This window comes from Microcaecilia unicolor, chromosome 7, assembly GCF_901765095.1.
Source record: "Microcaecilia unicolor chromosome 7, aMicUni1.1, whole genome shotgun sequence".
Classification (NCBI taxonomy): domain Eukaryota; kingdom Metazoa; phylum Chordata; class Amphibia; order Gymnophiona; family Siphonopidae; genus Microcaecilia; species Microcaecilia unicolor.
The window spans coordinates 86,708,744-86,729,318 of NC_044037.1; the positions used below are offsets into that span (position 1 = coordinate 86,708,744).

Consider the following 20,575-nt stretch of genomic DNA (forward strand, 5'->3'; position numbering starts at 1 on the left):
TCCCTCTGGCCAAGGTTTAATGTTGCCAGGTAATCAGTCAATTTTAATTGAGCCCAAAGTGCTTTCTATTGCTGCCTATCCTTTTTCTCATATTTTCTCTGGTGTGAAGTCATATCTAGTTGGAGACTTCGAGTCATATTGTTTATATTTGCATATATTACAACCAAGGGTCCTGTTTACTAAGCTGCGCTGTAGGCGTGCAAACCTTTTTGCGCACACTAAAATTAGCACTCACTAACGCTAGAGACATCCATGAGAATATAATGGGTGTCTCTATTGTTAGCGCATGCTAATTTTTAGCATGCACTAAAAAGTTAGCGTGCCTACAGCACAGCTTAGTAAACAGGGCCCCAAGTATCACACTTGTCTAGCAAAGTCAAATAAGAAGAAAATATAGAAAAGAAGAATGACTATTACAAGTCCAAAAGTTCAGAAAATAATTTGGCTAAAGTCCACAATTTGGGGACTCCAAAATACTATAATTAGTATTGCAAACTGACTTTCAATTTTATGACAGCTGGCAGAATTGCATTAGCAGTGACCTGGAAGCAGATAAAGCTGCCCAACCGACAAACACTTGCTGCTGAAAGTAGACTATGTTTGCCGGATGTCTAAACTGACTGCCCTTTGATGCAATAATTGTAGAATTTTCCTCGCACTACTGCCTGGAGAGAGAGATGCATATCCTGGCCAGCTAATTGCTTTTAAATATCAGGGAGTTTGTTCTTTTTTTTTTTTTTACCTTGTACAGCTCATTTTTGTTATTATACCTTTAATACCTTTAATAAAATAAAATTAAAAAGAAAAAAATGAACATTCATTGACTTGTCAATGCAAGGGCTAGTCATATACGTCTCAAGTTTTGCATTCCATTTCAGGAAGGAAAACTCTGCTTGGCCACACCTACTGCTCATTTCAGAACTAATTAATTCCTATTTTATGAACCTCTCATAAAAGGCTGGCAGGCATGTTCTGACAGTGCACTTCCCTCTAGCACTTTCCAGTGCCACATATTTATTTATTAGGATTTATTTACTGTCTTTTTGAAGAATTTCACCTAAGCTTAAGCCAGACCTATGCAATAGATAATTAAAGCAGGAATAATATTCAAATAACAGTACACATTATGCATAGTATACTATTTATAATATCAACACAATAGACGTTAAAACATCTTACTAGCAAAGTTATAAGAGGAGGTGGAATATATAGGGGCCCTTTTACTAAAACATGCTAAATATGGGCTTACCCCCAGATTCAATATGTGGCGCACATCTTGCTATGCACTATCCTATAACAATGTGCGCCCAAATCCCATAGCGTGCAACCAAAAGGGGCATGGCCAAGGGAGGTGCATGGGCGGGTCAGAGGTATTCCTAAAATTTGTGCGCAGAATACTGGGGACGTGCTCCCAGATTGGGTGGCAGGAATTACACCTGGTCTCAGCAGGTGTAAGTCCTGCCATCCACATTTTTTGGATGTCAAAATCGGCACTCATTGCTCTTCTTTGAGCATCTGTTATAGAATACCATTGAGCGCTGCTTCTTGATTTTCAGACTGCACAGCTTTTTAATTGATACAGCATATACATAAGAATTACTGAGATCACGTCTTCCTACTGAGACACACCTTTCAGTTGATTCAGTTAATTCTATTTCAGCATCAGTGGTGCAGGTTGCAATTTCCTTCAATGTGTACACAATCAAATTTGTATTAATGGCATCAAACTTCTCTCTGTATGTATGTCAATATATTTTCCCAACGGTAGACGTGTCTGTGCCAGTGTAACCATGCCTTTAGCACTCAAGGAGGGAAATGTTCCTTTCATATCGTCAACATACACAAGACACTGTGATTGGTAATTATAATCACCTCATTTCCAAACCACCAATTGCAATGGTCAGCAGACTTCAGGATTAGTCTCCTGATTTTTAGCAACTCCTAAGCTGAAGAACATGGAAGATCACACTGTTCTCCCCTCTTCCTCCCCTAGCCAAGCAATGGTTAATGGAACACTGCTATCATAACCCCCTACAACAGAACTGTAAAAATGTATTATTGGACATAATGGATTTTAGGACCATACTTTGTTATGTATGCAACAACACATGCTGAGGATCTTTCATATTGTGTGTTTGTGGACCTACAGGTTTGCTTTGATGCCAGCTGGCTATTTGTGACCCCCAGAAGCTGCTGCCCTAGGTGAACGTCTATTCTAGACTAATGTTTGTCCTGATCCTGCCTTCCATCTCACAAATGAGGTTTGAAATTGCTCATTTCCTGTGTGTTGTATGTCCAGGAAGCCATGTAATTCCCAGGCTACACTCAGCTGTGTCCCTCATTGGGGGGGGGGGGTACTGAATAGGGGTGCTAATCAATAGATAGTTATGGTGTTAGACAGGGAGGCCACCCCTATAAAAATAGCATAAGCGTGTGTGTGTGTGTGTGTGGAGGGGGTTATACTTATAGGATATATATGGTACACAAACCCCCATGGTATGTCATAGTATCAAGGATGGATGTTACAAGGGTGTAAATTTGGTGTAGCTTTTAAGGGTTCATGGAGACCCACCATTACATGTTGTAATGCTTTGTGGGGAAGGAATGTAGTGGTGTAAGGTACATCTTATCTTGTCATGTGAGTACTGCTAGGAATTGTGTTAGCCTTCCAAAAGGGGAAGAGGGCAATTGGTGCCTGGTATGAACATGTACCCCCTCTGGCCAGCTATTGCCATGTGCAGAAATGTATGACACTACCAGGTTGTAGCACCTCTGCAGTCTGTACTGCACTGTAATCAGTGTATGCTGGTCACTTTACATAACTGCTGTTTTTTGGTGAAGCCAATATGCTCCTACAAGACTTGTGCATAGATTTACTACTGCTGGCTTTTGCTACCTGCTGGGCCTCTGTGCTTGCCTATCGTGTAGAAAGGTTAATTTCTTGTGAAGATGTCAGTAGTAATCAATGTAACCCTGTGAATGGTAGGGCTGAATGCACGGGAGGGGGGCTGGAAGGAAGGCAGAGAGGTGGTAGACCCATGGGGGGACTGAAGGAAAGGGAGAGAGGTGCTGGACTCACAGGAGGGGGCTTGATGGAAGGGATAGAAATGCTGGACCTGCGGGGGGAGGGGAAGGAGAAGGGAATGGAAGGGAAAGAGAGATACCAAACCAGAGGATGAAGAAAAGGGAATCAAATACTGAACACACAGTGGAAGGGAGAAAGGGAAAGCAGGTGAGCCAGATGCTGGGAAGAAGAGGGAGAGAAGCTGGATGGGTTGGGGTTGGAGAGGAGAGAGACACTACTGCCAACTCCAGACTTCGCGCCTTCTGTCTCGCTGCACCCTACGCCTGGAATAAACTTCCTGAGCCCTACGTCTTGCCCCATCCTTGGCCACCTTTAAATCTAGACTGAAAGCCCACCTCTTAACATTGCTTTTGACTCGTAACCACTTGTAACCACTCGCCTCCACCTACCCTCCTCTCCTCCTTCCTGTACACATTAATTGATTTGATTTGCTTACTTTATTTTTGTCTATTAGATTGTAAGCTCTTTGAGCAGGGACTGTCTTTCTTCTATGTTTGTGCAGCGCTGCGTACGGCTTGTAGCGCTATAGAAATGCTAAATAGTAGTAGTAGTAGACACATTGGTGTGCAGGAGGAAGAGGGGGGAGATGCTGCATACAAGGAGGTGTACAGAAACAGAGGGGAGAGGATGGGCATGGAGGGGACCATAGGGGAGATGCTGCATGGGGATGGTATATGGACACAGAGCGGCAATGCTGAACATGGGAGAGGGTATATGGACACAGAGGGAAGATGCTAGATATGGGGAAGAATAGGAACACAGGAGAATGCTGGACTTGGAGGGGCATCGGGATACAGAGGAGTGATGCTGGACATAGTTCTAAGACACTCAGAAGGCCCTCAAACCAAACAGACCCCCTACCCAGTGCCAGCCAAGTGTATCTGACACCCTAGATTAGGGGGGCAAGCTTTATACAAGAGGCCACATGAATGTTAGTGCTACCCCTAGAGGGCTGCACAAATATCAGTACTACCCCTAAGGGCCGTAACATTATGTAACTTTGGAATTGGAAATGCACAGACCTCTATAGACCTTCTAGATAATTAATTAATTAAATAAATAAAAACTGCTAGATTGGCTATTCTGAAAATATTTGTATTTAAAATCACCAAAACTATAGTTAATGACATTTTCTATGTATACTTTCCATGGTCTTGGGGGCTGCATAAAATTCAAAGGCAGGGTGCAGGTAGCCCTAGATTACCTTCAAGTGTTTAGCCCCACCGCCTCCCTTTTATCCTTGTGTCTAGCCTCTCCATTTTCATTCCCTAAAGCACCTATGTAAATAATAATATATAAAGCAGATGGTCCGCCTTATAAACTGAAAAGTATCCGAGGGCAGAATTGCAACACACAGTGGCGTTCCTAGGGGGGCTGACACCAGGGCAGATCGCCGATGCGCCCTGCCCCCCCCCCGGTGCAGCGCCCCCCCCCCCCCCCCCCCCCCCGTGCAGCGTGACCCCTCCCCCCGGCAAAAGGACACCTCCCCCCCCGGCGAAGGAAACGCCCCCCCCCCGGGTGCACGCCGCTGGGGGGGTGCCACGTGCCTGTCCACTTCGTTCGTTTCCATGCTCCCTCTGCCCCGGAACAGGACAGTAACAGTAGCAGAGGGAGCACAGAACGAACGTAGCGGACAGGCGCGCGGCACCCCCCCCCCCAGCGGTGTGCACCCGAGGCGGTACCGCACTCCACCGCCCACCCCCTAGGAACGCCACTGGCAACACAACAAAACTAAAGTACAAAATGGACAAAACTCAGCTCTTCCAATGTACGTTTCCCCAATGTGGCCATGCCATATGAACTTAATCATCAATTACCATCACTTTTGTATTTGTTCTCACCGGAGTCTGCAATAGCAAACGCCTCTCTGGTTTACTAGGTAAGCCACCATTGAGCCTACAAATAGGTGGGAAAATGTGGGATACAAATGTAACAAATAAGAATCATAGTACACATCTTTTCAATAGAAACGTATTCAAAACACAGAAAGGTATATTTTTGAAAAATAATAAAAAATCAAGAATTTATAAATAAGATTAACAGAAATAAAACAAAATAAAACATGAAAAAGAAAATAAGTTGATACCTTTTTTATTGAACATAACAATACATTTCTTGATTAGCTTTCGAAGGCTGCCCTTCGTCAGATCGGAAGAAGGGCAACCTTCGAAAGCTAATCAAGAAATTCTGTTACCTATTACTATGTAAGCCGCATTGAGCCTGCTTTTAGTGGGAAAGTGTGGGATACAAATATAAGAAATAATATTAAGTTATGTGATGTCCAATAAAAAAGGTATCATCTTATTTTCTTTTTCATGTTTTATTTTGTTTTATTTCTATTGATTACCTTTGAAAGTGGACTAACACGGCTACCACACCTCTCTACTCATAAATAAGATCGTAAGAGAAGTTAACAAATCAAGGAATCGACCAGATGGTCTGGGTTGTTGGAATCAGCTGAAGCAGATCTGAAGCTTGTTACCCAGCATGCTGTGCAGCACAGGAGGCGGCTCTTTAAGCCTCTCCTTTTTTACTGCACGTTTGTGGAACAGATTATTCAGCTCTTTCAATACTGCTGGTTGTTTATAACAGCAGCAGCCAGGGGTTTTCTTCTCTGCTCAGAGAAAAAAAGTAAGGTGATGCTGTGCCATGCAGCTGCACAAGTACTCTGGGGAAGGGGGAGTTGTTTAAGCTTGCTTTTAATTTAAGTAGCTGATGAGAAAGCTATGAAGATGCCAGACATTAGGATGTTTGAATTGTGCAGGAGCCCTTCACTCTTTGGGCTGTGGCATTGCTGGTTCTGGTGTTTAAACTCTGATGTGCAGTGAGGCATTGTGAATAACCCTTTTTCCGAGTATATCTGATGCTTTTCTTTTTCCATGTAGACCTCAGCACAGGAGGAAACAGGAGTCTATCTACAGTAAATTTACCAGAACTTCAGCCGCATCACTTAAAACAAAGCATAATGCCTGTTCAGGTAATCCCCATCCCTATCTTGATGTATTTGCTAGAGATGGACTTAAAGTGAAGGGAATGTCAAAACAGTGCTTAAGAAAAGCAGCAAAGTGTGAGGCTTAATTATACATTCAGGGCCAAAATTTCACTGGTTTGTGTAACTGCAAACTTATTCCCTTTTGATTTTCAAATACAAGGTACATATTTTCACTTCAAAATTGGGTGGTCATGTGCCTGAATATCTTTACTCATTTCAAAACATAACATAAAGTTATGTGCTTGTATGGCATGCTGTTATAGCTTTGTGAAAAGTTATTTTCCAAGCATCCCACACCTTTAAATGCTTCCTAAAGTATCTCTGAAAACCCATATGCCTAAAATATGCGTGCAATGAAACTCCACATCCCAATCTAAGTTGCAAGTAAGCTTTTTAAAGTGTATTCTTTACTGGATAGAAAACCAAAAGATTCCCACAAGATTTTAATCAGAAGAGCACAAAAGGAGTGGAAAAGACCAAATGAGAAGAAGACTTTTATTAACAAACTAGCCGTTAAGCTCGTAAAAACGGGCGAGTATTTCAGCCCTCCTCTCTCCCCTGGCTTCACCCCGTCCACCGATCCTCCCCCCCCCCCCCCCCCCATATCCAGCAACCCTCCTCTTTCCCTCTGTCTGCAACGCTTCCACACGGAGGTGAGAGGCGCTGTCAGGTCAGTGCAGGGGACCCGATATGGAGGGGGGGCGGGAGCGGCGGCGGGGATGGGGGGGGAGTGGAGGTTGGTTCGTGCGATGTTCATTTCCAGGCGGCAGCAGTGGCGTCCGACAGTCCGACTCTGTTTCCCTCTCTGTTCCACCCTCTGACGTCTTGACGCGAGGGCGGGACAGAGAGGGACGTCTGTACTGCGCATTTGCAGGTGAGTCGGTCACTCGCCGTTTATATGTTTGATGTTCAGATCAACGATTGTAGACCCAAGCGGCCTGTAGTGCTGGTCCTGGGTTATCCTTTTGGTCTTTTCCATTCCTTTTGTACTCTTCTTTACTGGATAAACACATTTGGGAATTACTAATGTGGCTTTTGTCATGCTTTCCTTATGTTGTAAAACATTTGTTAACCTACTAAGAGTATTAGTTATAACTAGGGTTTCTATTCTTTGGTGTTAATACATTTAGGTGGTTATTTTCCTTCTAATTAGGGGTTATTTGAGAGTACAAAAATCAGTGTTCAGTAGGTCAGGTGCCATTTTCAATTCTTTCTCCTTCCAGATTAAATGCATACATTTATACAGCTTGTCAAAGTGCAGAAAAGACACATAAACAGAGTGAACAATTCAAGGGAAGCAAGGGGAAGGATGTCAAAATACTGTATATACTCAAATATAAACCCATCTGAATATAAACTGGATAACCCCCCCTCAAAAAAAGGGGGGCAACAGTTGACTCAAATATAAATTGAGGATAGAAATTTGGGTGATCATGACGAGCCAGTCTAAAAAGACTAGACATCATAAGGGCATAAGAATAGCTATACTGGAACACACCAATGGTCCATCTAGGACAAGACAGGAAGTGGGAAGTGGACTGTGCTGCTTCCAATAGTGGCCATTTAGGTCTCAAGTACCTGACAAAATCCCAAACAGTAGCAAGATTCATATTACTGATCCCAGGGACAAGCAGTGGCTTCCCCATGTCTATCTCATAGCAGACTATGGACTTTTCTGCCGGGAACTTATCCAAACCGTTTTTTAAACCCAGATATACTAACCACTGATATCACATACTCTGGCAACGAGTTCCAGAGCTTAACTATTGGATGAATGAAAAAATATTTCCTTCTAATTGTTTTAAAAAGTATTACCATGTAACTTCATGGAGTGTCCCCTAGTCTTTGTACTTTTTGAAAGAGTAAACAATTGATTCACATTTACCCATTTTACTCCACTCAAGATTTTGTAGACCTCAATCCATCCTCCCCCCCCCCCCCCCCCCCCCCCCCCCCGCACCTGTTTCTTCTCCAAGCTGAAGAGCCCTAATTTTTTTAGCCTTTCCTCATATGAAAGGATTTCCATCCCCTTAATCATTTTGATCACCCTTCTTTGCACCTTTTCTAATTCTGCTATATCTTTTCTGAGATACAGCAACCCGAATTGCACACAGTACTCAAGCTGAAGTGGAGGTTGCACCTTGGAGTAATACAGAAGCATTACAATATTCTTTGTTTTATTTTCTGTTCTTTCCTTACAATTTCTAACATTCTGTTTGCTTTTTTGTCTCCATCATACACTGCAAGCAGACCACAGGGAAATAGCAACACAAGCAGAATATGCACAAGGAAACAGAGCAGTGGCCCACAGATAAAACAGAAACAAAGACCAAAATCAGAGGGACACGACATGGCTCGTGTTTCAGCGTATTGCTTGCATCAGGGATCTAAAATACATAAAATACAATAAAATAAAGTAAAGCAGTACTTACATAACATAGAAAACTTATAATTGTTAAAATCATGCAAATGAAACTGAAGTAAAAATAAAATAATTCCACAGTGAAAATATAGTAGATAAGAACGGCTGCAATGTATAATATGATGTGTTATGCATAAGTTTGGGTTTTCTTTATTGCATTTTAGTTTTAAACAATTTTATTGTTGAGCAAAGAACCATAAGCATAAAACATTACACTGAGTCAAGATGAACAATGAGTAGCAAAACAATGCTATTACCTACATCAAAGATGAACAGTTATGCATTATAAACTTACCAGTTTTGACATGTTGAACCGCCCTCTTCACCCCTCTAACGAGATGATCTGCTAAGTTATGTAGAAATAAGATGAACAATGAGTTCATAAAAGTACCGACATCATAATGCAAGCAGTTCAACAGTTATGCAGACAAAGACTTATATAAATCCCCTCACTACTTTCAACGTCTAGTGGTAACAGGCACTCTTCTCACACGTAACCCTCTCCATCCAACCAGTAACCACTCACCCATCATGCCAACAAGAAACGAGAACAGGGAACAAATATTGTAAACGCAATGATCTCTGAAATACAATCAAAGAAAAAGCAAGTTAATATAAGAGGCTACACTCATATACCCTCTGTCAACCGTGAAAATCGGTAAACAAGCCAATATAGCAGAGTCCTTGTCCCACTATATCTTAAAATGAACCCTTCCTTTTCCATATTCAAAACAAAATAATACAGACCTACTAACAAAAAAAAAAAAATGTAGACGCTTAAAGGAAGTATAGCACGGAAGCATCATCCCCACCTCCACCTTAATTCAATGAGAGTGAATTCTGTGCACTATGGGGTAAGAGTATAAATATGTGCCCAAATGGACAGGAAAAGCTTTTTTTGTTTAATAAAGGATTTAGCGTGCCACTGTTCTAGAAGCATTAGCCCATGGAACCTATTCTACCAAGTCCAAATGAGGGACCCTTGTCTCCTATCCACATCCCAAGTATGACCATTTTACCCAAGGCCACCACCTTTCGAAGTAAGAGGTGGTAACCTCCATCCTGAATTCTAAATACCTCATATTTGTGTAGGAGGAACCCAGATAGCAAGAATGGGATAACTTGGCCTAAAAGTCTTTCTAAGTACCTTGTTAGGGCTCACCAGAAAATGTTTATCTTGGGTCAAGTCCAGAAGGTATGAAAAACTGAATTGACACCCTGCATGCATTTTACATAGGTGAGGGTATGGTTCCTACCAGATTTATAGACCTGTTCTTGGGTAAAGTAAGCCCTATAAAGCACCCGAAACTGACATTCTCTTAATTCTGTACAGACTAAAATTTCTGGGATTCATTTTACTAGTCTAGTCAAATCCAGTGCCTCCATGGGAAGTTCCAAATCTACACACCAGTGAGAATACAAGGCATCACAGTCTCTAGCCTGGGACAACTGTTGTAATGCACAATGCAGTGTAGGTACAGAAAGCCCATCCTCCGGGAATCTCCCCCAAAATTCCCTCAAGTGGATCCCCATACAAAATTGCAAACCCACTGAGTTCAAAGACTTGACATAATGCTGCAGTTGCCGAAATGCAAAGAAATCTCCTGATAACGACACTGGAAGTCTTGCCAAGAAAACAAAGACCCATTCTCATGCATAACGTGTTCCAACAAATGTATGGAGAATGGTTGAGAAAGCACCCTGTTCACCCAAAACATAGCCTGAGGAGATGAGTATAAAATCTGTATGGTGTGCAAGAAAACCTTCAAATCCATATTCCTAAGTGTGCCGAACAAAATGTCCCAGGACACACAGTCAAAAGCCTTCTCCATGTCAAAACTGACTAACAGTGAAGAATGCTCACATCGTGCAACCTGTTCCAAAGATGTTAAAATCAACTGTATGTTTTGGTTGCTGTTCTTCCTATTACAAAACCTACTTGAGAGTCATCTACTAAAGGCAATAGAATCTGAGTTAAACGGTTAGCCAATATTTTGGCAAACAATTTCACTTCTACATTCATTAAGGAGATTGGACGGTAAGAAGCGGGTTGCACTAGATCCTTCCCTGGTTTTAAAAGGACTATTATTTGAGCTAATCGAAGTGAAGCAGACAGCTCTTCTTTTGTCACAAACAAATTAAACAAAGATGTCAAGGTGAGAGTGATAGCCGGTTATAATAGCTTATAAAACTCGGCCCTAAGCCCATCAGGACCTGGAGTTTTAAAAAAATCGCTCTGCTGTATGGCAGTCACCACCTCATCTGTAGAAATTGGTGCATTCAACTTAGTCCTATCAGAATCTGAAATGCAAGATAGTGACACACTCTCCAGATAAGTTTCACTACTTATTATCAGGAGGCCTAGCATAGAGACATTGATAATAATTTGTAAAAAGTATCATTCACCTCTTTATCAGTTCTTACTAGCGTACCCTTACCATCATCTAATTGTACAACTGCAGTTGGCCGTCTAGAATTTCACGCCAGTTTGCTAAAAGTGTACCATTCTTATTACCATGGAGATGCAGCTGAAACTTATAATAAGTGATAGATTTCACAGCACGAGCATCCACCATTTCATTAAGAGCTGAGAAGTTAAAAGGACAGCCCTACACTGGGGTGTGGGGTGCGCCCTATACAGCAAGCAATCCGTTCTAATTTGTTTGTCGAGCCGTAAACTCTCCTGATCCATTGCTTTTCCTTTTGAAGCTTGTGAAAGCTATATCTCCTCTCAAGACAGCCTTAGCTGCTTTCCAGAATAATATAGGATTATCCCGTGTTCAATGTTGTGCATTTTATATTCTGCCCATTTTTTTAAGCAAAAACTCTTGAAAGCCTTGATCCCAATACAACTGAGGAAGGGAATTTCCATTGAAAAGATCTCTGTGACCCCGCCCCAATCTCTAGCTCAAATCCAAACATTGCATGATCTGAGACATTATAGGGGCCTATTTCCACTGTGATAATACTAGAAAAAAATCTTTTGAGACTAACTAGTAATCAGTGTGAGACTACGACGCATGCGCCATCAACAGGTGCGTATAATCTCTCTCGTCTAGGGTATAATGTTCTCCAGATGTCAATAGGTCTAGAGTATTATAAAGCCAAGGCAACCATTAAGACACTATGGAGGTCTTTTACTAAGGCACGCTCAAGTTTTTAGCGCATGCTAAAATTGGGTGCACGCTAAACATTAGAGACGCCCATAGGAATGCATTGGTACCTCTGATGTTTAGCGTGCACTAAAAACGTGAGTGTGCCTTAGTAAAAGACCCTCTATAAGTTTCTCACGGGGCAGAGAATGTGATTTATCTATTGCAGGGTTATGGACCATATTAACGTTCACTCTCATGAGAATGGGAAGGTTCTGCTGGGTAAGTAAAATATTTGTAAGAGAACAAAAAAAATGTTTATCCAAAACATTGGGAGCATATGTTATTTATTTATTTATTTGCTGCACTTGTATCCCACATTTTCCCACCTATTTGCAGGCTCAATGTGGCTTACAAAATGTTACAATGACATTCACATTAATAGAATAAGAATTTCACAATATAAAGCAGATAAGGTGCAAAAGAATATCATAGCAATCATCTTAACGGAATAATAATTTCAGAATTAATACAAATAAAGGTGCATAGGTATATCATGTAGGATTGGAAGTGGATAAACAGATAAAACATAACATAATGATATCAGGACAAGATATAATATTGAGTAATGAGGATGTAATGAAATAAACATATTAGGAGAATTCCATAATAGTTGTTTTTGGAGTAATTTGGGAGTCAAATCGTTATGGGGAATCTTTTTTGTATGTCTTTATGAATAAGTAAGTCTTCAGTAATTTTCGGAAGGTTGTCAAGTCGTGTGTTGTTTTTATGTTGATCGGTAATTCATTCCACAGTTGTGTGCAGATGTATGAGAAGCTAGATGTATGTATAGATTTGTATTTAAGTCCTCTGCAGCTGGGATAGTGACGGTTTAAGCAAGTGCAAGATGATATATTGCACAAGATTAACATTTTACAGTCTAAGGTAATTTTAGCTATGACATATCAACCTGTAGGGTCTGCCCAAACCTGATGAACCAGAACTTGTAATCCTTTTGGATCAAGATCAACACTCCAGCCTTGCAGCGTACGGCTGGGGCTTCAATTATGTTGTCCCACCCACCATTTTCTCTTCCTGTACCTTTGCATCTCCTGAGTTCCAGTCTTGCTGCTCCTGAGTTCCAGTCTTGCCTGTTGCTGAGTTCCAGTCTCACCTGCTCCTGACATGCCAAGGCCTGAGGCCCAGTCCCTCTTAGCAGTTGAGACATGCTTTCTCTCCTTTGCTTTGGCCTTAGAGATGACCTGTCTGCCACAGTCAGACCTTCGACTGTGGTCCAAGGGCTCACTACCCCAAATCATCACACACTGGCTGAGTCAAGCGTCCCACCTCAACAGTTTTATTACTGAATAACATTGCTAACTGAGATGGTTCAAAAAATATGTAAGTCTTACCGTCATACTTAATCATACATTTACATGGAAATTTAAGCAGAAAGCTCCCAAATCAACCACTCTGTGGCGCTGAAGCAAATATTACTTACGGCACCTCTGAATAGCTTTCGCCACATCAGGCAACATTCTCACATTAAGGAAATAAATGGAAGAATTTTTATGACACAAGTACAGGCATAAGAGCCAGTCCCTATCTGGATCCAAAGCCAGTGTCACTACCAGTGTGGAGGGTGTAACAAGTTCCTCTCTTAATTATTCCAGAAAAACAGTCAAGTCCAAATTATCCTGGGAAATCGATGATGAGACATCTTGTCCTTAAATGAAAACATAAGCGTTGCCATACTGAGAGAGACTAAAGGTCCATCAAGCCCAGTATCTTGTTTCCAACAGTGGCCAATCCAAGTTACAAGTATCTGGCAAGATCTCAGAACAGTAAAACAGATTTTATGCTGCTTATCCTAGAAATAAGCAGTGGATTTTCCAAAATCCATCTTAATAATGGCTTATGGATCGCTGCCTCTGTAAAGTTTACGGGCCCTCCTATGAAGTCTCCCCTTTGTTACCTTTGGTGGGGAATGCGACTTTCCCCATGGGTGGTACCTACCCTGGATTTTTAGAGGCGGTCTACTCGAGGGATCTGCTATCTCCACCTATGTGCTTACAGAGGAGTGGACCTTGAAATCTTTTGATACTTTACGAGGGGAATATCAGTTGAGCTTTTTAGACCAGTTTGCGTATCTTCAATTAAAGCATTATGTGTGAACATTACCAGCTGCCTCTTTAACATGGCATGGATGCTCAGCTGTCTAGTCCCCTAAAATATTATCATAGTCATTTACGAGATACTTTATGGGACTATGATTATATCTTCTTGACCCAGCAGTGATCGGTGGAGTTGGCAGTTGAGTTAGAGGATCAGCAGCTGAAATCCTGCCTCTTGAATGTGTACCACTTAACAGAATGCTGTCTGGTGGGAACGTCAGTATAAATGCATATTAAGATTATATGTATCCCCGCATCGGGCCTACTGAGGTACTTTACAGGAGAATGACAAGTGCCCCAAATGCTCTGGGGCAGGGGCGCATTTGGGCCATATGTTTTGGGCGTGTCCTTCTATCCAAATCTTTTGATCTCAAATTAATGGACATGTGTCTCAGTGCTGGAGGACTCACTGGACACAGCTCTTTGTTGTGTTTTGTATCTGAGGAGCGACTCCTGCTGGATTGAGAGCCTTCTTGAAGCACTCTCTGCTGATGGTGAAAAAAATAATTGTGCAATACTGGTTGAGTGTGGAGAGTCCAACAGTGGCACTTTAGCATTAGGCCATGATTCTGCTTTGTTCCCTGGAACGGGAATTCCAGATCTAACCTCGGCCAAAGGAGACTTTTTCTCTAAGACCTGGGCATCCTTTTGGGATATTCTGACTCCATTTGCATTCAGTAGAATCTTGAATGCTTGAAGGGTTTTAGTGGGAGTTGGTTGGGAAGGACTGGGGACGGTTTGACCTAGTTTATGTAAAAAATGTAATGACACCTGTGGTTTTGCTTTAGCTTGCATACTGGCAGTGATGTTCTGTTTGGTATGTGTTCTCCTAGTTTGTGTGTTATTTCTTTATGGTGTCAATAAAAAAGAAGTTAAAAAAATAATGGCTTATAGACTTTTCCTTTCAGAAATTATCCAAACCTTTTTTAAACCCTGCTAAGCTACCTGCATTTATCACATTCTCTGGCAATGAATTCCAGAGTTTAATTACACATTGAGTGAAGAAATATTTTCTCCGGTTTGTTTTAAATTTACTACTTAGTAGTTTCATTGTGTGCCCGCTAGTCCTTCATCACCACCACCATCAGTCTTCTTATATGGAGGAAAATAGTATATTCTAGCAATAGGAGGCAAAGACTGGGATGGTACTTGTAGATATTCCAACATACACCTTGTAAACATATCATGTGGAGATACACCAGGCTTCTTAGGAAAATTTATAAGTTGTAAATTACAGCGTCTAAGAAAAGTTTCCAGATTCTCACATTTCACTAATATAGTAGAATTATCTCTTGCAACATAAGGAATCAGTCTTAATAAAATCTTCTTCCAGCTTCTGAATTCCAGTAGTCATATCAGATAACAGAATAAGAGTCACCTGCTGTTCAACACTTGTCTCCACCTTCTTTTTTTAGCATAATTTTCTAAGTACAATACCAAATAAGACGACAAATGTACAAGAATGGAATCTCAGCAATATTACATCATAACCAAAGACTAAGACTAAACCCTCATCAAGGGAGTTGGTTTTGCCATACAGAAATGAAATTCAATAAAGAAAAAAGAATTAGGATAACGTAATTCAAAGACTTTGTCCTTCACTAAGTACTCTACATAGCCCAAAGAAAAAGTCTATTTCTCATGTCCTTTAAGAAATTGCTCCTAAATTCTTTACCTTGAAAAGTAGGAATACATTACATGGAAAGTTAAGAAAAAAAAGAAGCAGCCACAGTAAGAACCCAGGACTTCAGAGCTAAAAAAAACTCTACGCCTGAGTTGAGTTGCTCTGGATACATTGGGAAATATAAACACTTTCTCAAACTCGGTTAATGTTTCTGTTTCCACTACTGATATATAGTCATTATCACTTCCTTTTATCTGCTGGTTATATTTTTTCTCTGTATTCCTTAGGACTCCTCTAATTGAGGCCATCACCTACCTTATCAGTGACACGATCATCTCAAAGTCCTTCTCGTTGTTTGTACACATTAATATCTCAACCTCATATGTACCAAGTAGACTTCCTTTTTAACATTTTTAACGTTTTCTTTTTTTGTCAATTACAAAACCGTAACTATAGGAAAATAAACAACAGCACAGCCCCAGATGCACGATCTGGGTCTGGAGTGGGGAGGGAGAACAACTGAATAAAAAACTCAAATTGATTCACCTGAAAGCATGACTGGCCATGGGATCACCAGAAGGGGTCTGGAAGGCCTCTGCATGCGTTAGGTATAAAACCAGGATTTGTTTATTATCCTAATTCAAGGAGAACAGCAGCAGCAGCTCTTATGCCTACAGGACAGTATAATAAGAGCACAGAATAGAAAGCAAACAGATAAGGTGGGAAGAGCCACTGTGCACCAAAAGAATTAGAAATCACCCAGTCACTCCTACCCCTGATCCCATGGGTTTTCCTTAAGTCTGAGAAGGCCGCATGCATTTTCTTGAGGCCAGGCTGGAGAAGTGAGGAGGCTCAAGGATTGAGGGAGATGTTGGTGGTGTGAAACCTGGGGCTCCGTATCACACACTGCTATCTTCTGAGAATAACATATGCCAGGCCATGCATGCAGTGTAGTTGGACAAGGAGCCCACATGCCGCATCATTCTCCATGAGCATGTGACGTATAACCTGTACAGCAGTTGAAGGGCTGAGTATGTGCATGACTAGGTAGAGCTGATGCCGCTGCCATGTTTTGCAGAAGGGCTGAGGGGGGAGAGGAGGAGGGAGAGTCCAAACCCAGCAATGCGAAGATGAAGAATAGGCTGCACCACGTGGATACAGTAAGCACCTCCCTCAGGCCTGGTTCTTACCTCTACTGCATTCCTCAGCCCTCTTCCCACCACCACCACCATCATCCACCCATGGATGTGGTGTTGCAAGTGGCAATTCTACTATAAAAACTCACCATGCCCAGGTTGCAGGACACTGCTTCTGTAGTGCTGTATGAGGGAGTCTATAGGAAGCTGCAGCTGTAGCTGCTGATACTCCCTCACAGTTGCTGAACCACCTTAACCCTCAGACTTCTGCCCAGAGGGGAGGTGGCACAGGAAAGGGGGAACCAGGAGGGCGTGGCCCAGGAAGTATAAAAGCTCAAGGTACAGCTACAGTAGGTCAAGGAGACCCAGAGGGAAGAATCGAAGCCCTACTGCCTGTGCCTCCACCACTTACATGTGACTCCCACATGCTTACTGACGCTACATTCAGGTTCATCTTGAGCCTTGCAGAACAGTGTGTGAAAACCTGACTGGCAGCCAGCCGGTGATTGCTAGTCTGGCAGGAGACAGAACTTTTTCTCTGGGTCCCAGGCCTGAGGCAAGTTGAATATATTGTTTTTGTTGAGAGACAGTGGTGTACACTATGGCCCTGCCAAAACAAGCCCACAGGAGGAGAATTTGTGAGTCTATGAACTGGCTGTTTGTGTTTATTTTCTTCATACCTGAAGTGAACCAGGATTCTCCCCAACCCCAGCACATTAATAAATTAATTGATGTTCACCTTTAACCGATTGTGGCTCCATTTATCGGGTCCAGGGCCGCTCTCGTCCACATTCCCACGTGCTGTTAAGGATAGGCAGCATGGTTTTTTATGAAGTGGTTGTTTCCTCCTAATTCTTTCAACCTCCTGCTCAGTCAGAACTGTGGCTGGGATCTGGTACTCAGGCATTTTTTCCCTGTATTATATTTGCTTCAACCCCCAACAAACCTAGTTATTGGTCCTGATCTAGGAGGTTATGCAGCAGGGCACCTTTAAAAGCCCATTCTTGGGTCCTGAGTCCAGCTGCTTGGTATCACCTGTAAGCAATGACTGTGACTGCCTTCTCTCACAAGGGCTAAGAAAAGTATCTTCACAGCAATCATAGCCCCAGTTGACTTGCTAAATTACCCAGATTCAGGAGGGAGACATGGGTTTGAGCTTATATCACAAAGCACTGTGGAGTTTGCAGTCCTTGATTTTATCCATTGAAATCAGTGTTGCAGGCCCCACAATGCGCCCTGATGGGGATGGTAGAAATCAAAGACTGCTCAAAATCTCCCTCCTGGATCTGGGTAAAATGGCAAGTCTGAATAAATGCTACCGGTCCCCCAATGCACCATGATAGGGCTGTCAGAAATCCAGGCCTGGCCTAAAATCATCCTCCTGGAAATGGGTAACTTAGCAGCTCTGTGGGGACCTTTCATGTTGCAATGGACAGTGCTGCTACTGAGCCACCTAAGGAGAAACTGGTTTGAAATTAGTAGTTTCAGGAAAGGAAATTGTGTATGTTGTTAAAACTAGGATTTCCCTGTTTTGCTTTAAAATTTCATATAAATACATGCTTTCACAACTTTAAGAGGCCTTGCATATGTAAATGTAGAAAAAATGCCACTTACATGCACAAGGATCTTACACATCCTATATAATAACTAGCCATTAAGCCCGTAACAATGGGCTAGTTTTTTGTTTTCCTATGGCCTCCCCCCGTCCACCAACCCTGCTCTCTCCCCTGTCCTCCCCCCATGTCCAGCAACCCTCCTCTCCCATCCGCTCCATCCACCTGTGTCCATCAACTGTTCTCTCCCCTACCCTCCATCCTCGGGCTCCCATCCACCGCGATTATGACCTCCTGTGCCCTGCCGTCCCCGCCGCCGCCACCACCTTTGACCCCCACCCCCCGGCGTCGCCCCCCCTCTTTCCGCCGTTGTCGTGTCGTCAGTTCTCCATCGCTGCGTCTGTTTCCCTCAGTTCCGCCCCCTCCTTCCCTCCCTGCTCCCTCCTCCTCCGATTTCCACGCCCATGTCCAAGCCCTCCTCCCTATTGGGCTGTACTGCTGGTGGAGGCGGGGCTTGGACTTCTACACTCTCAGCGTTCCGACTCTACTGCGCATTTGCAGGTGAGTCGGTCACTTGCCTTTTATATGTTTGATTCTCACCTCCAACGTTCTGACTTGCCTGGGACCGTGGCTCATTCCAAGTTGGTCTGCTAGGCTCCGTAGATCAGGCCGTAACCTCCGCTCTCAAGACAAATCCCTCCTCTCAGTACCCTTCTCCACCACCGCCAACTCCAGGCTCCGCCCTTTCTGCCTCGCCTCACCCCATGCTTGGAATAAACTCCCTAAGCCCATACACCAGGCCCCCTCCCCGCCCATCTTCAAATCCTTCCTCAAAGCCCACCTCTTCAATGTCGCCTTCGGCACCTAACCACTACACCTCTATTCAGGAAATCTTGACTGCCCCAACTTGACATTTCGTCCTTTAGATTGTAAGCTCCTTCGAGCAGGGACTGTCCTTCTTTGTTAAACTGTACAGCGCTACGTAACCCTAATAGCGCTCTAGAAATGTTAAGTGGTAGTAGTAGTAGGCTGATCACCGTAGCTATTATGATGTCAACTTCAGAACCCGGGGGGGGGGGGGGGGGGAAACATGCCTCACAGCTGATCCATGTCCAGAGGAGGGTCACTGGACATGGGTGGCTGGAGGGGGGGCAGGGGGTCGCTGGACATGGGTGGCTGCAGGGGGGGCAGGGGGTCGCTGGACATGGGTGGCTGCAGGGGGGCAGGGGAGAGAGGAGGGTCGCTGGACATGGGTGGCTGCAGGGGAGCCGAGGAAAACCTTGCTACCGCCTGTTTCATTTGTGTCAGAAGCGGGCCTTTTTTACTAGTTATTCTATAAAGGTATATGTAAGTGGCATAGTGCGTAATGGGAAGGAGGCACGCACATAGGTGGCGCATGGGTGTGTCTCACACTTACGCACACAACTTATAGAATACTGTAAGTTGCGTGCAGTGCTTGTCACACTTAGGTGCCCATTTACCCCGCCATAGACCTGTCATAAATGTGTATACCTATATTTAGGCACACGAGGCAGGTTTATTCTATATTCTATATTGAATCTGTGTACCCAGTTGCCATTATAGGATAGGGACTTCCCGTGCTGCATCAGGACACCTATATCTTAGCACCCCTTTATAGAATTGGCCCTTAGTGTTTTCGTTAGTAGTATAGGTTCAAGATTCAATTTATTTTTATGTCCCACAAATGAGTAAAAAAAAAAAAAAGTCTAAGCGGTTCACAGTATAAATGAGCTGATCTTCAATGTACAATTGCTGAAAATCCAACAAATCATTTCCAGGTTGAACTAGCTTTGTTCTCACATGTCCTACTGTACCAGGACAGTACCCACTCTCCTCTATGCAGCAGCCCCCAAATTCTATAAATGGTGCCTAAAGTTAGGCATGCAAAATAGGGCCAGTTATGTGCATAACATGAATTAGCTAATTGGTGCTAAATTGGCACTTAATTAGAGACAAATACCAATAATTGATATTAACAAGCACTAATTGGCTCTAATTAGCAGTTGTGTGTGTAACTGACTTACACCTCATGGGTGGTTAAATAGCATTTAAGCACCTAACCTGCAGACTAACCGGTTATCTCCTGCTGAATATCTCGGTCAGCGACTAGCCAATTTAGGCGTGGATATTGAGCGCCAGACCGGCTATGTTGAGTGGTCAAAATAGGCCGCTTAAATATCAGGCCTATCTTTGACTGCTAAAAAGTTAACTGGTTAGCGCTGAATATTGGCATAGCAGTTAACTTTTTATCAGGCCAAAATAAACCCGGGTATTCAGTGCCGGTCGCCGGATACGGACCTGGCATTAAATATCCAGATTTAACGCCTGCAGCGGACAGCAAACACGCTGCCCGCCACTGGCTGAATATCAGGCCCTGAGTGCTGAAGTTCTAATACGTGCAGCTGCAAAAGAGGACATTAACGTGGGAAGGACATGGGTGTGTCAGGCATTCTGACTATTCCTGCACGCACTTTAC

General features: G+C 43.0%; 1 protein-coding gene across 1 annotated transcript in view; it reads left to right on the forward strand.

The window, feature by feature from the left end:
• The first annotated feature begins 2,181 nt into the window (after nt 1–2,181).
• The window catches only part of LOC115474246 (DNA-directed RNA polymerase III subunit RPC7-like), a 43,355-nt gene continuing 24,961 nt past the window's right edge, over nt 2,182–20,575 (forward strand). The window contains 2 exon segments of the mRNA XM_030209632.1: nt 2,182–2,261; nt 5,971–6,062. The gene's annotated coding sequence lies outside the window, so the exon portion shown is untranslated.